Here is a 15420-nt window from a genome sequence, read left to right as displayed (position 1 = left end):
TCTAATGATTAATGATGAATTTTCTTTCATGTGCCTGTTGGCAATCTCTATATTTTCTTTTGAGAAATGCCTATTTAGGTCTTCTGCCCATTTTTGGATTGGGGTGTTTGTTTTTTAGTTATTGAGCTGCATGAGCTGCTTGTAAATTTTGGAGATTAATCCTTTGTCAGTTACTTCATTTGCAAATATTTTCTTCCATTCTGAGGGTTGTCTTTTGGTCTTGTTTATGGTTTCCTTTGCTGTGCAAAAGCTTTTAAGTTTCATTAGGTCCCATTTGTTTATTTTTATTTCCATTTCTCTAGGAGGTGGATCAAAAAGCATCTTGCTGTGATTGATGTCATAGAGTGTTCTGCCTATGTTTTCCTCTGAGAGTTTGATAGTTTCTGTCCTTACATTTAGGTCTTTAATCCATTTTGAGCTTATTTTTGTGTATGTTGTTAGGGAGTGTTCTAATCGCATAGAACATGTAGCTGTCCAGTTTTCCCAGCACCACTTATTGAAGAGGCTGTCTTTTCTCCACTATATACTCTTGCCTCCTTTAGCAAAGATAAGGAGCCCATATGTGTGTGCATTTATCTCCGGGCTTTCTATCCTGTTCCATTGATCTATATTTCTGTTTTTGTGCCAGTACCATACTGTTGTGATTACTGTAGCTTTGTAGTATAGACTCAAGTCAGGGAGCCTGATTCCTGTAGCCCCATTTTTCGTTCTCAAGGTTGCTTTGGATATTCGGGGTCTTTTGTGTTTCCATCAAATTGTGAAATTTTTTATTCTGGTTCTGTGAAAAATGCCAGTGTTTGTTTGATAGGGATTGCATTGAATCTGTAGATTGCTTTGCGTAGTAGAGTCATTTTTCACAATGTTGATTCTTCCAATCCAGGAACATGCTATATCTCTCCATCTATTTGTATCATCTTTAATTTCTTTCATTAGTGTCTTATAATGTTCTGCATACAGGTCTTTTATCTCCTTAGGTAGGTTTATTCCTAGATATTTTACTCTTTTTGTTGCAGTTTTATATGGGAGTGTTTCCTTAATTTCACTTTCAGATTTTTCATCATTGGTGTATAGGAATGCAGAGATTTCTGGGCATTAATTTTGTATCCTGCTACTTTCCCAAATTCACTGATTAGCTCTAGTAGTTTTCTGGTAGCATCTCTAGGATTCTCTATGTATAGTATCATGTCGTCTTGAAACAGTGACAGCTTTATTTCTTATTTTGCAATTTGGATTCCTTTTATTTCGTTTTCTTCTCTGATTGCTGTAACCAATACTTTCAAAACTGTGTTGAATAAGAGTGGTGAGAGTGGGCAAGCTTGTCTTGTTCTTGATATTAGTGGAAATGGTTTCAGTTGTTCACCATTGAGGACGATATTGGCTGTCGGTTTGTCATATATGGCCTTTATAATGTTGAGGATAATTCCGTCTATGCCTATTTTCTGCAGGGTTTTGATCATAACTGGGTGTTGAATTTTGTTGAAAGCTTTCTCTGCATCTATTGAGATGATCATATGGTTTTTCTCCTTCAATTTGTTAATATGGTATATCACGTTGATTGATTTGCGTATATTGAAGAATCCTTGCATTGCTGGAATAAACCCCACTTGATCATGTTGTCCGTTCCTTTTAATGTGTTGTTGGATTCTGTTTGCTAGGAGTGTGTTGAGGACATTGGCATCTATGTTCATCAGTGATATTGACCTGTAGTTTTCTTTCTTTGGGACATCTTTGTCTGTCTTTTGTATCAGGGTGAAGGTGGCCTCGTAGAGTGAGTTTGGGCGTGTTCCTCCCTCTGCTATATTTTGGAAGAGTTTGAGAAGGATAGGTGTTATCTCTTCTCTAAATGTTTGATAGAATTCCCCTGTGAAGCCATCTGGTCTTGGGCTTTTGTTTGTTGGAAAATGTTTAATCACAGTTCCAATTTCAGTGCTTGTGATTTGTCTGTTCTTATTTTCTATTGCTTCCTGATTCAGGCTTGGCAGGTTGTGCGTTTCTAAGAATTTTTCTATTTCCTCCAGGTTGTCCATTTTGTTGGCATAGAGTTGCTTGTAGTAATGTCTCATAATCTTTTGTATTCTGCAGTGTCAGTTTGTTACTTCTCCTTTTTCATTTCTATTGATTTGAGTCTTCTCCCTTTTTATCTTGATGAGTATGGCTAATGGTTTATCAATTTTGTTTATCTTCTCAAAGAACAAGCTTTTAGTTTTATTGATCTTTGCTATCATTTCGTTCATTTCTTTTTCATTTTTTTCTGATACGATATTTATGAGTTGTTTCCTTCTCCTAACTTTGGGGTTGTTTTGTTCTTCTTTCAGTAATTGCTTTAGGTTCAAGGTTAGGTTGTTTATTCGAGATGTTTCGTGTTTCTTAAGGTAGGACTGTATTGCTATAAACTTCCCTCTTAGAACTACTGTTGCTACATAGCATAGGTTTTGGGTCGTCGTGTCTCCATTGTCATTTGTTTCTGGGTATATTTTGATTTCCTCTTTGATTTCTTCAGTGATCACTTCGTTATTAAATAGTGTATTGTTTAGCCTTCATGTGTTTGTATTTTTTACAGATCTTTTCCTGTAATTGATATCTAGTCTCATAGCATTGTGGTCGTAAAAGATACTTGATACAATTTCAACTTTCTTAAATTTACCAAGGCTTGATTTGTGATCCAAGATAGGATCTACCCTGGAGAATGTTCCATGAGTACTTGAGAAAAATTTGTATTCTGTTGTTTTTGGATGGCATTTCCTATGAATATCAATTAAGTCCATCTTGTTTAATGTAACATTTAAAGCTTGTGTTTCCTTATTTATTTTCATTTTGGATGATCTGTCCATTGGTGAAAGTGGGGTGTTAAAGTCCCCTACTATGAATGTGTTACTGTCACTTTCCCCTTTTATGGCTGTTAGTATTTGCCTTATGTATTGAAGTGCTCCTATGTTGGGTGCATAAGTATTTACAATTGTTATATCTTCTTCTTGGATTGATCCCTTGATCATTATGTAGTGTCCTTCTTTGTCTCTTGTAATAATCTTTATTTTAAAGTCTATTTTGTCTGATGTGAGAATTACTAGTCCAGCTTTCTTTTGATTTCCATTTGCATGGAATATCTTTTTCCATTCCCTCACTTTCAGTCTGTATGTGTCCCTAGGTCTGAAGTGGGTCTCTTGTAGACAGCACATATATGGGTCTTGTTTTTGTATCCATTCAGCCAGTCTGTATCTTGTAGTGGGAGCATTTAATCCATTTACATTTAAGGTAATTATTGATATGTATGTTCCTATTCCCATTTTCTTAATTGTTTTGGGCTTGCTATTGTAGATCTTTTCCTTCTCTTGTGTTTCTTGCCTAGAGAAGTCCTTTAGCATTTCTTGTAAAGCTGGTTTGGTGTTGCTGAACTCTCTCAGCTTTTGCTTGTCTGTAAAGATTTTAAATGCTCCATCAAATCTGAATGAGATCCTTGCTGGGTAATCTTGGTTGTAGGTTTTTCTCCTTCATCACTTTAAATATGTCCTGCCACTCCCTTCTGGCTTGCAGAGTTTCTGCTGAAAGTACAGCAGAAACTGATGGGGATTGGGGATTCCCTTGTGTGTTATTTGTTCTTTTTCCTTGCTGCTTTTAATATGTTTTCTTTGTATTTAATTATTGATAGTTTGATTAACATGTGTCTTGGCGTGTTTCTTCTTGGATTTATCCTGTATGGGACTCTCTGTGCTTTCTGGATTTGATTAACTATTTCCCTTCCCTTATATGGGAAATATTTTCAAATATTTTCTCAGTCCCTTTCTTTTACTCTTCTTCTTCTGGGAACACTTTAATTTGAATGTTCGTGCGCTTAATGTTGTCTCAGAGGTCTCTGAGACTGTCCTCAGTTCTTTTCATTCTTTTTTCTTTATTCTGCTCTGCAGTAGTTATTTTCACTATTTTATCTTCCAGGTTACTTATCCGTTCTTCTGTCTCAGTTATTGTTATTAATCCCTTCTAGAGTATTTTCAATTTCATTTATTGTGTTTTTCATCATTGCTTGTTTCCTCTTTAGTTCTTGTAGGTGCTTGTTAAATGTTTCTTGCATTTTCTCTATTCTATTTCCAAGATTTTGGATCATCTTTACTATCATTATTTTGAATTCTTTGTCAGGTAGACTGCCTATTTCCTCTTCATTTGTTAGGTCTGGTGGGTTTTTACCTTGCTCCTTCATCTGCTGTGTGTTTTTCTGTTTTCTCATTTTGCTTATCTTACTGTGTTTGGGGTCTCTTTTTTGGAGGTTTCAGGCTCATAGTTCCTGTTGTTTTTGGTGTCTGTCCCCAGTGGCTACAGTTGGTTCAGTGTGTTGTGTAGGCTTCCTGGTGGGGGGGAGTAGTGCCTGAGCTCTGGTGGATGAGGCTGGATCTTGTGTTTCTGGTGGAGAGGTCCACGTCTGGTGGTGTGTTTTGGGGTGTCTGTGGCCTTTTTATGATTTTAGGCAGCCTCTCTGCTAATGGGTGGGGTTGTGTTCCTGTCTTGCTAGTTGTTTGGCATAGGGTGTCCAGCACTGTAGCTTGCTGGTCGTTGAGTGAGGCTGGGTCTTGGTGTTGAGATGGAGATCTCTGGGAGGTTTTCGGCATTTGATATTATTTAGAGCTGGGAGGTCTCTTGAGGACCAGTGTCCTGAGGTTGGCTCTCCCACCTCAGAGGCACAGCCCTGACTCCTGGCTGGAGCACCAAGAGCCTTTCATCCACACGGCTCAGAATAAAAGAAAGAAAGAAAGAGGACAAAATAAAATAAAGTAAGCTCAAATAAAGTTATTAAAATTAAAAATAGTTTTTAAGAAAAACTTTTAAAAACAAAAATTAAAAAACGGACGGACAGAATCCTAGGACAAATGCTGAAAGCAAAGCTATACAGACAAAATCTTACACAGAAGCATACACATACACATTTACATAAAGAGGAAAAGGGGAAAAATAATATATCTTGCTCTCAAATTCCACCTCCCCAATTTGGGATGATTCGTAGTCTATTCAGGTATTCCACAGATGCAGGGTATATCAAGTTGATTGTGGAGATTTAATCCGCTGCATCTGAGGCTGCTGGGAGAAATTTCCGTTTCTCTTCTTTGTTCGCACAGCTCCTTGGGTTCAGCTTTGGGTTTGGCTCCGCCTCTGCATGTAAGTCGCCTGAGGGCGTCTGTTCTTCGCTCAGACAGGATGGGGTTAACGGAGCAGCTGATTCGGGCGCTCTGAAGCACTCAGGCCGGAGGGGAAGGAGGGGCATGGAGTTTGGGGCGGGCCTACGGCGGCAGAGGACTGCGTGATATTGCACCAGCCTGAGGCGTGCCGTGCGTTCTCCCGGGGAAGTTGTCCCTGGATCACGGGACCCTGGCAGTGGCGGGCTGCACAGGCTCCCGGGAGGAGTGGTGTGGACAGTGACCTGTGCTCGCCCACAGGCTTCTTGGTTGCGGCAGCAGCAGCCTTAGCGTCTCATGCCCGTCTCTGGAGTCCGCGCTCTTAGCCGCAGCTGGCGCCCGTCTCTGGAGCTCCTTTAAGCAGCGCTCTTAATCCCCTCTCCTCGCGCACCAGGAAACAAAGAGGTAAGAAAATGTCTGTTTTCTCTTTGCAAGCTGTAGACTTTTCCCCGGACTCCATCCCGGGTAGTCGTGGTGCACTAACCCCTTCAGGCTGTGTTTACGCCGCCAGTCCTCTCCCTGTGATCCGACCGAAGCCCGAGCCTCAGCTCCCAGCCCCCAGCCCCCGCCACCCCTGTTGTTGAGCAGACAAGCCTCTCGGGCCAGTGAGTGCCGGTCGGCACCAATTCTCTGTGCGGGATTCTCCCCGCTTTGCCCTCCGCACCGCTGTTGCTGTGCTCTCTTCTGCCACCCGCAGTCTCCGCCCACGAAGGGGCTTCCTGGTGTGTGGAAAGCTTTCCTCCTTCACAGCTCCCTCCCACTGGTGCAGGTCCTGTGGCTATTCTTTTGTCTCTGTTTATTCTTTTTACTTTTGCCCTACCCAGGTGCGTGGGGAATTTCTTGCCTATTGGGAGGTCTGAGGGCTTCTGCCAGCGTTCAGTGGGTGTTCTGTAGGAGTTGTTCCACAAGTAGATGTATTTCGGATGTATCTGTGGGGAGGAAGTTGATCTCCGCGTCTTACGCTTCCGCCATTTTCCTCAACTCCTCTATGTGGGGCCTTATGTGTGAGGTGGTTCCTGTTTGGTTAATCATCCCCTTTGTGATGTGGGCCCTTTGGTGTGAGGGGGTTCCTGTTTGGTTAATCATCCCTTTGTGATGTGGGCCCTTTGGTGTGAGGTGTTCCTGCTGGGTTCCTCATCCCCTTTCTGATGTTGGCCCTTTGGTTTGAAGTGGTTCCTGCTTGGTTCCTCATCCCCTTTGTGATGGGGGCTTTTGGTGTGAGGTGGTTCCTGATGCGTTCCTCATCCCCTTTATGATGTGGACCCTTGGTTGTGAAATGGTTCATGCTGGGTACTTCATCCCATTTGTCATGTGGGGTTTTGGTGTGAGGTGGTTCCTGCTGGGTCCATCATCCTCTTTGTGATGTGGGCTTTAAGTGTGATGTGGTTCCTGCAGGGTTCCACATGCCATGTGTGATGTGGGCTTTTGGTGTGAGCTGTTTCCTGCTGTGTTCCTCATACACGTTGTGACGTGGGCCCTTTGGTGTGTGCTGGTTCATGCTGAGTTCGTCATACCTTTTGTGATATAGACTCTTCAGTGTGAGGTGGTTACTGCTGGGTCACTCATCCCCTTTGTAATGTGGGCTTTTGTTGTTAGGTGGTTCTTGCTGGGTTCCTCATCCCATCTGTGATGTGGATTCTTTGGTGTAAGGTGGTTCTGGTTGGGTGCCTCATCCCATTTTTAATGTGGGGCTTTGTGGTGAGGTGATTCCTGCTGGATTCCTCATCCCCGTGGTGATGTAGGCTTTTGTTGTGAGGTGGTTCCTGCTTGGTTCCTCATCCCCTTTGTGATGTGGGTCCTTTGGTGCGAGGTGGTTCCTACTTGGTTCCTTATCCCGTTTCCAATGTGGGGCTTTGGGTTAAGTGGTTCCTGCTGGTTTCCTCAATCTGCGATGTGGGCTTTGGTGTGAAGATGTTCCTGCTGGGTGCTTCATCCCCTTAGGGATGGGGACCCTTTGGTGTGAGGTGGTTCTTGCTGGCTTCCTCATCCCCTTTGTTATATGGGCCCATTGGTGTGTGGGCTTGCTGATGGGTTCCTCATCCCCTTTCTGATGTGTACCCTTTGGTGTGAGGTGTTTCCTGCTGGGTTCCTCATCCCCTTTGTGATGTGCACCCTTGGGTGTGAAGTGGTTCCTGCTGGGCTCCTCATTCCCTTTGCGATGTGCAGTTTTGTTGTGAGGTGGTTCCTAACGGGATCCTCATCCCCTTTGTGATGTGGACCCATTCGTGTGAGCTTGTTCTTGCTGGCTTCCTTATCCCATTTGTGATGTTGGCTTTTGGTGTGAGCTGGTTCCTGCTGGGCTCCTCATCCCCCTGGTGATGTGGGCCATTGGGTGTGAAGTGGTTCCTGCTGGGTTCCTCATTCCCTATGTTTTGTGGGCTCTTGCTGTCAGGTGATTCCTGCTGGGTTCCCCATCCTCTTTGTGATGTGGGCTTTTAGTGTGAGGTGGTTCCTGCCAGATTCCTCATCCCCTTTGCGATGTGATGTTTTGGAGCGAGGTGGTTCCTGATGGGTTCCTCATCCCCTTTGTGTTGTGTACCCTTTGGTATTAGGTGGATCCTGCTGAGTCCCTCATTGCTTTTGTGATGTTCGCTTTTGTTGTGAGGTGGTTCCTGCTGGGGTCCTCATACCCTATGTGATGTCATGTTTTGTTTTACAGTCGTTCCAGCTTCATTCCTCATCCCCATTGTGATGTGGGCCATTGTGTGTGAAGCGGAACCAGCTGAGTCCACATCCCATTTGCGATGTGCCCTTTTGGTGTGAGGTGGTTCCTGTTCGTTTCCTGATTCCCTACGTGATGTGGGCTTTTGGTGTGAGGTGGTTTCTGATTTGTTCCTCATCCCCTTTGCTCTGTAGGCTTTTGGTGTGACGTGGTTCCTGCTGGGTTTCTCATCCAACTTTTTGATGTGGGCTTTTGTTGTGAGGTGGTTTATGCTGGTTTCCTCACCAACTTTGTGATGTGGGCTTTTAGGGTGAGGTGGTTTCTGATTCCCTTTGTGATGTGGGCTCTTTGGTGTAACGTGGTTCCTTGTTGCTTCCTCATCCCTTTTGTGATGTGGGCTTTCGTTGTGAGCTGGTTCTTGCTGGGTTCCTCATACCCTCTGTGATGTCACCTTTTGTTTTGAAGTGGTTCCAGCTTGGTTCCTCATCCCATTTTTGATGTGGACCCTTGGGTGTCAAGTGATTTCTGCTGGGTACCTCATCCCATTTGTAATACGGGCTTTCGGTGTGAGGTGGTTCCTGCTGGGTTCCTCATCCCCTTTGTGATCTGGGCCCTTTGGTGTGTGCTGGTTCATGCTGGGTTCCTCATTCCTTTTGTGATGTGGATTCTACAGTGTGAGGTGGTTACTGCTTTGTTCCTCATCCCCTTTGCAATGTGGGCTTTTGTGTGATATGGTTTCAGCTGGGTTTCTCATCTCCTTTGTAATGTGGGCTTTTGGTGCGTGGTGGTTCCTGCTGGGTTCCTCGTCCCGTTTGTGATGTGGACTCTTTGGTGGGAGTTGGTTCCTGCTGGGTACCTCATCACATTTGTAAGTTGGGCTTTGCTGTGAGGTGGTTCCTGCTGTGTTCCTCATCCCCTTTGCGATGTGGGCCCTTTGGTGTGAGGTGGTTCCGTCTTGGTTCCTCATCCTCTTTGCGATGTGGGCCGTTTGCTGTGAGGTGGTTTCTGCTTGGTCCCTCATTCCCCTTGCGATGTACACTTTTGTTGTGAGGTGGTTCCTGATGAGTTCCTCAGCCCCTTTGTGATGAGTGTTATTTGTGTGAGGTGGTTCCTGCTGGTTTCCTCATCCCCTATGTGATGTGGGCTTTTATTGTGAGGTGGTTCCAGCTTGGTTACTCATCCGTTTTGTGATATGGGTTTTTGTTGTGATTTGGTTCCTGCTGGGTTCCTCATACCCTATGTGATGTCATCTTTTGTTTTTAAGTGGTTCCACCTTGGTCTCTCATCCCCTTTGTGATGTGGGCCATTGGGTTTGAAGTGGATCCAGCTGGGTTCCTCATCCCCTTTGTAATGTGAGCCTTTGGGGTGAGGTGGTTCCTGCTGGCTTCCTCATCCCCTTTGTTATATGGGCCCATTGGTGTGTGAGCTTGCTGATGGGTTCCTCATCCCCTTTACGATGTGGGCTTTTGGTGTGAGGTGGTTCCTGATGGGTTCCTCATCCCCTTTGTGATGTGTAGCCTTTGGTGTGAGGTGTTTCCTGCTGGATTCCTCATCCCCTTTGTGATGTGGACCCTTGGGTGTGAAGTGTTTCCTGCTGGGTTCCTCATTCCCTTTGCGATGTACGGTTTTGTTGTGAGGTGGATCCTAATGGGATCCTCATCCCCTTTGTGATGTGGACCCATTAGTCTGAGCTTGTTCTTGCTGGATTCCTCATCCCCTCTGTGGTGATGTTTCTTTGTTGTTAGGTGGTTGGTGGTGCTTTCCTCATTCTCTATGTGATGAGGTCGTTTGGTGTGAGAAGGTTCCTGCTGGGATCCTCATCCCCTTCGTGATGTGGGCCCTTTGTTGCGAGGTGGTTCCTGATGGGTTCCTCATCCCCTTAGTGATGTGTGATTTTTGGTGTCAGGTTATTCCTTCTTGTTTCCTTATCCCCTTTGTGATGTGGGCCCTTTGTTGTGTAGCGGTTCCTGCTGGGTTTCTCATCCCCTTTGTAATGTTGGCTTTTGGTGTGCGGTGGTTCCTGCTGGGTTCCTAATCCACTTTATGTTGTGTGCTTTTTTTTTTAGCATCTTTATTGGGGTATAATTGCTTTACAATGGTGTGTTAGTTTCTGCTTTACAACAAAGTGAATCAGTTATACATACACATATGTTCCCATATCTCCTCCCTCTGGCGTCTCCCTCCCTCTCACACTCCCTATCCCACCCCTCCAGGCGGTCACAAAGCACGGAGCTGATCTCCCTGTGCTATGCGGCTGCTTCCCACTAGCTATCTACATTACGTTTGGTAGTGTATATATGTCCATGCCTCTCTCTCGCTTTGTCACAGCTCACCCTTCCCCCTCCCCATATACTCAAGTCGGTTCTCTAGTAGGTCTGTGTCTTTATTCTTGTCTTACTCCTACGTTCTTCATGACATTTTTGCCCCATAATTTCCATTATATATGTGTTAGCATATGGTATTTGTCTTTCTCTTTCTGACTTACTTTGCTTTGTATGACAGACTCTAGGTCTATCCACCTCATTACAAATAGCTCAATTTCGTTTCCTTTTATGGCTGAGTAATATTCCATTGTATATATGTGCCACACCTTCTTTATCCATTCATCGGATGATGGGCACTTAGATTGTTTCCATCTCCAGTCTATTGTAAATAGAGCTGCAATGAACGTTTTTGTACATGACTCTTTGAGAATTATGGTTTTCTCAGGGTGTATGCCCAGTAGTGGGATTGCTGGGTCATATGGTAGTTCTATTTGTAGTTTCTTAAGGAACGTCCATACTGTTCTCCATAGTGGCTGTACCAATTCACATTCTCACCAGGAGTCCAAGAGTGTTCCCTTTTCTCCACAGCTTCTCCAGCATTTATTGTTTCTACATTTTTTGATGATGCCCATTGTGACTGGTGTGAGATGATATCTCATTGTAGTTTTGAGTTGCATTTCTCTGATGATTAATGATGTTGAGCATTCTTTCATAGGTTTGTTGGCAGTCTGTATATATTCTTTGGAGAAATGTCTATTTAGGTCTTCTGCCCATTTTAGATTGCGTTGTTTGTTTTTTTGTTATTGAGCTTCATGAGCTGCTTGTAAATTTTGGAAATTAATCCTTTGTCAGTTGCTTCATTTGCAAATATTTTCTTCCATTCTGAGGGTTGTCTTTTGGTCTGGTTTGTGGTTTCCTTTGCTGTGCAAAATCTTTTAAGTTTCATTGGGTCCCATTTGTTTATTTTTGTTTTTATTTCCATTTCCCTAGGAGGTGGGTCAAAAAGGATCTTGCTGTGATTTATGTCATAGAGTGTTCTGCCTATGTATTCCTCTAAGAGTTTGATAGTTTCTGTCCTTGCATTTAGGTCTTTAATCCATTTTGAGCTATTTTTGTGTATGGTGTTAGGGAGTGTTCTAATCCCATCCTTTTACATGTACCTGTCCAGTTTTCCCAGCACCACTTATTGAAGAGGCTGTCTTTTCTCTACTGTATATTCTTGCTTCCTTTATCAAAGATAAGGTGACCATATGTGCGTGCGTTTATCTCTGGGCTTTCTATCCTGTTCCATTGATATATATTTCTGTTTTAATGCCAGTACCATACTGTCGAGATTACTGTAGCTTTGTAGTATAGTCTGAAGTCAGGGAGCCTGATTTCTCCAGCTCCATTTTTCGTTCTCAAGATTGCTTTGGATATTCGGGGTCTTTTGTGTTTCCATACAAATGGTGAAATTATTTGTTCTACTTCTGTGAAAAATGCCAGTGGTTGTTTGATAGCGATTGCATTGAATCTGTAGATTCCTTTGCATAGTAGAGTTATTTTCACAATGTTGATTCTTCCAATCCAGGAACATGCTATATCTCTCCATCTATTTGTATCATCTTTAATTTCTTTCATCAGTGTCTTATAATACTCTGCATACAGGTCTTTTGTCTCCTTAGGTAGGTTTATTCCTAGATATTTTATTCTTTTTGTTGCAATGGTAAATGGGAGTGTTTTCTTAATTTCACTTTCAGATTTTTCGTCATTAGTGTATAGGAATGCCAGAGATTTCTGTGCATTAATTTTGTATCCTGCTACTTTACCAAATTCATTGATTAGCTCTAGTCATTTTCTGGTAGCATGTTTAGGATTCTCTATGTATAGTATTATGTCATCTTCAAACAGTGACAGCTTTATTTCTTCCTTTCCAATTTGGATTCCATTTATTTCCTTTTCTTCTCTGATTGCTGTGGCTAAACCTTCCAAAACTATGTTGAATAAGAGTGGTGAGAGTGGGCAACCTTTCTTGTTCCTGATCTTAGTGGAAATGGTTTCAGTTGTTCACCATTGAGGACGATGTTGGCTGTCAGTTTGTCATATATGGTCTTTATTATGTAGAGGAAAATTCCGTGTATGCCTACTTTCTGCAGGGTTTTTATCATAACTGGGTGTTGAATTTTGTTGAAAGCTTTCTCTACATCAACTGAGATTATCCTATGGGTTTTCTCCTTCAATTTGTTAATATGGTGTATCACATTGATTGATTTGTGTATGTTGAAGAATCCTTGCATTGTTGAAATAAACCCCACTTGATCATGCTGTATGTTCCTTTTAATGTTCCGTTGCATTCTGTTTGCTAGTAGTTTGTTGAGGACATTTGCATCTATGTTCATCAGTGATATTGACCTGAGGCTTTCTCTCTTTGTGACATCTTTGTTGGGTTTTTGTATCAGGGTGATGGTGGCCTCGTAGAATGAGTTTGGGAGTGTTCCTCCCTCTGCTATATTTTGGAAAAGTTTGAGAAGGATAGGTGTTATGTCTTCTCTAATTGTGTGATAGAATTCGCCTGTGAAGCCATCTGGTCCTGGGCTTTTGTTTGTTGGAAGGATTTAATCACAGTTTCAATTTCAGTGCTTGTGATTTATCTGTTCATATTTTCTATTGCTTCCTGATTCAGTCTTGGCAGGTTGTGCATTTCTAAGAAGTTGTCTGTTTCCTCCAGGTTGGCATTTTATAGGCATAGAGTTGCTTGTAGTAATGTCTCATGATCTTTTGTATTTCTGCAGTGTCATTTGTTACTTCTCCTTTTTCATTTCTAATTCTATTGTGTTGAGTCTTCTCCCTATTTATTTTGATGAGTCTGGCTAATGGATTATCAATTTTGTTTATCTTCTCAAAGAACAAGCTTTTAGTTTTATTGATCTTTGCTATCGTTTCATTCATTTCTTTTTCATTTATTTCTGATATGATCTTTATGATTTGTTTCCTTCTTCTAAGTTTGTGGTTCTTTTTTTCTTCTTTCACTAATTGCTTTAGGTTCAAAGTTAGGTTGTTTATTCGAGATTTTTCCTGTTTCTTAAGGTAGGATTGTATTGCTATAAACTTCCCTCTTAGTACTACTTTCGCTGTATCCCACAGATTTTGGGTCATCGTGTCTCCATTGTCATTTGTTTCTGGGTATTTTTTGATTTCCTCTTTGATTTCTTCAGTGATCACTTCGTTATTAAATAGTGTATTGTTTAGCCTCCGTTTGTTTGTATTTTTTACAGATATTTTCCTGTAATTGATATCTAGTCTCATAGCATTGTGGTCGTAAAAGATACTTGATAGAATTTCAGTTTTCTTAAATTTACCAAGGCTTGATTTGTGATCCAGGATAGGATCTATCCTGGAGAATGTTCCATGAGTACTTGAGAAAAATTTGTATTCTGTTGTTTTTGGATGGCATTTCCTATGAATATCAATTAAGTCCATCTTAATTGTATCATTTAAACCTTGTGTTTAATGTATCATTTAAAGTTTGTGTTTTCTTATTTATTTTCATTTTGGATGATCTGTCCATTGGTGAAAGTGGGGTGTAAAAGTCCCGTACTTTGAATGTGTTACTGTCCCTTTCCCCTTTTATGGCTGTTAGTAATTGCCTTATGTATTGAGGTGCTCCTACGTTGGGTGCATAAGTATTTATAATTGTTATATCTTCTTCTTGGATTGATCCCTTGATCATTATGTAGTGTCCTTCTTTGTCTCTTGTAATAATCTTTAAAGTCTATTTTGTCTGATGTGAGAATTGCTAGTCCAGCTTTCTTTTGATTTCCATTTGCATGGAATATCTTTTTCCATCCCCTCACTTTCAGTCTGTATGTGTCCCTAGGTCTGAAGTGGGTCTCTTGTAGACAGCACATATATAGGTCCTGTTTTTGTATCCATTCAGCCAGTCTGTATCTTTTGATGGAAGCATCTAATCATTTACATTTAAGGTAATTATCAATATGTTTGTTCCTATTCCCATTTTCTTAATTGTTTTGGGCTTGTTATTGTAGATCTTTTCCTTCTCTTGTGTTTCTTGCCTAGAGAAGTCCTTTAGCATTTGTTGTAAAGCTGGTTTGGTGTTGCTGAACTCTCTCAGCTTTCGCTTGTCTGTAAAGATTTTAAATTCTCCATCAAATCTGAATGAGATCCTTGCTGGGTAATCTTGGTTGTAGGTTTTTCTCCTTCATCACTTTAAATATGTCCTGCCACTCCCTTCTGGCTTGTGGAGTTTCTGCTGAAAGGTCAGCTGTTAACCTTATGGGGATTCCCTTGTGTGTTATTTGTTGTTTTTCCCTTGCTGCTTTTAATATGTTTTCTTCGTTTTTAATTTTTGATAGTTTGATTAATATGTGTCTTGGCATGATTCTTCTTGGATTTGTCCTGTATGGGACTCTCTGTACTTCCTGGACTTGTTTAACTATTTCCTTTCCCATATTAGGGAAGTTTTCAACTTTAATCCCTTCAAATATTTTCTCAATCCCTTTCTTTTTCTCTTCTTCTTCTGGAACCACTTTAATTCGAAAGTTGATGTGTTTAATGTTGTCCCAGCGGTCTCTTAGAATGTCCTTAGTTCTTTGCATTCTTTTTTCTTTTTTTTTTCTTTTTTTTTTTTTTTTTTGTGCACCGTTCCTGGAAGTACTGCAATACCAGGTCGATGCGTGGAGTGGACGGAGCAAGCTCCTATTCCATCTCCTAATTCCAAAAATCCATTTAATATATTGTCCTCGGATAGAGGACGTATCAGATATTAAACTGATAAGAACAGATACTACACTTGATCTGAGCCAAAAGGCCGAGAAGCGATGCATTCTTTTTTCTTTATTCTACTGTGCAGTAGTTATTTCCACTATTTTATCTTTCAGGTCACTTATCCGTTTTTCTGCCTCAGTTGTTCTGCTATTAATCCCTTCTAGAGTATTTTAAATTTCATTTATTGTGTTTTTCATCATTGCTTGTTTCCTCTTTACTTCTTGTAGGTTCTTGTTAAATGTTTCTTGCATTTTCTCTATTCTATTTCCAAGATTTTGGATCATCTTTACTATCATTAGTCTGAATTCTTTTTCAGGTAGACTGCGTATTTCCTCTTCATTTGTTAGGTCTGGGTTTATTTTTACCTTGCTCCTTCATCTGCTGTGTGTTTTTCTATCTTCTCATTTTGCTTATCTTACTTTGTTTGGGGTCTCCTATTTGCAGGCTGCAGGTTCGTAGTTCCCATTGTTTTTGGTGTCTTTCCCCAGTGGCTACATTGGTTCATTGGGTTGTGTAGGCTTCCTGGTGGAGGGGAGTAGTGCCTGTGTTCTGGTGGATGAAGCTGGATCTT

The 15420-nt window shown here is 41.6% G+C and overlaps 1 non-coding gene across 1 annotated transcript; it reads right to left on the bottom strand.

Moving 5' to 3' along the window:
* Positions 1-14713: 14713 nt before the first annotated feature.
* LOC132528310 (U2 spliceosomal RNA) lies at positions 14714-14904 on the bottom strand. Its single transcript, XR_009543188.1, has one exon. It is a non-coding gene; the product is annotated as a U2 spliceosomal RNA (small nuclear RNA).
* Between the last annotated feature and the right edge of the window lie 516 nt (positions 14905-15420).

This window comes from Lagenorhynchus albirostris, chromosome 10 (assembly GCF_949774975.1).
Source record: "Lagenorhynchus albirostris chromosome 10, mLagAlb1.1, whole genome shotgun sequence".
In the NCBI taxonomy this organism is placed as follows: Eukaryota; Metazoa; Chordata; class Mammalia; order Artiodactyla; family Delphinidae; genus Lagenorhynchus; species Lagenorhynchus albirostris.
This window is presented reverse-complemented; position numbering and strand designations above follow the sequence as displayed.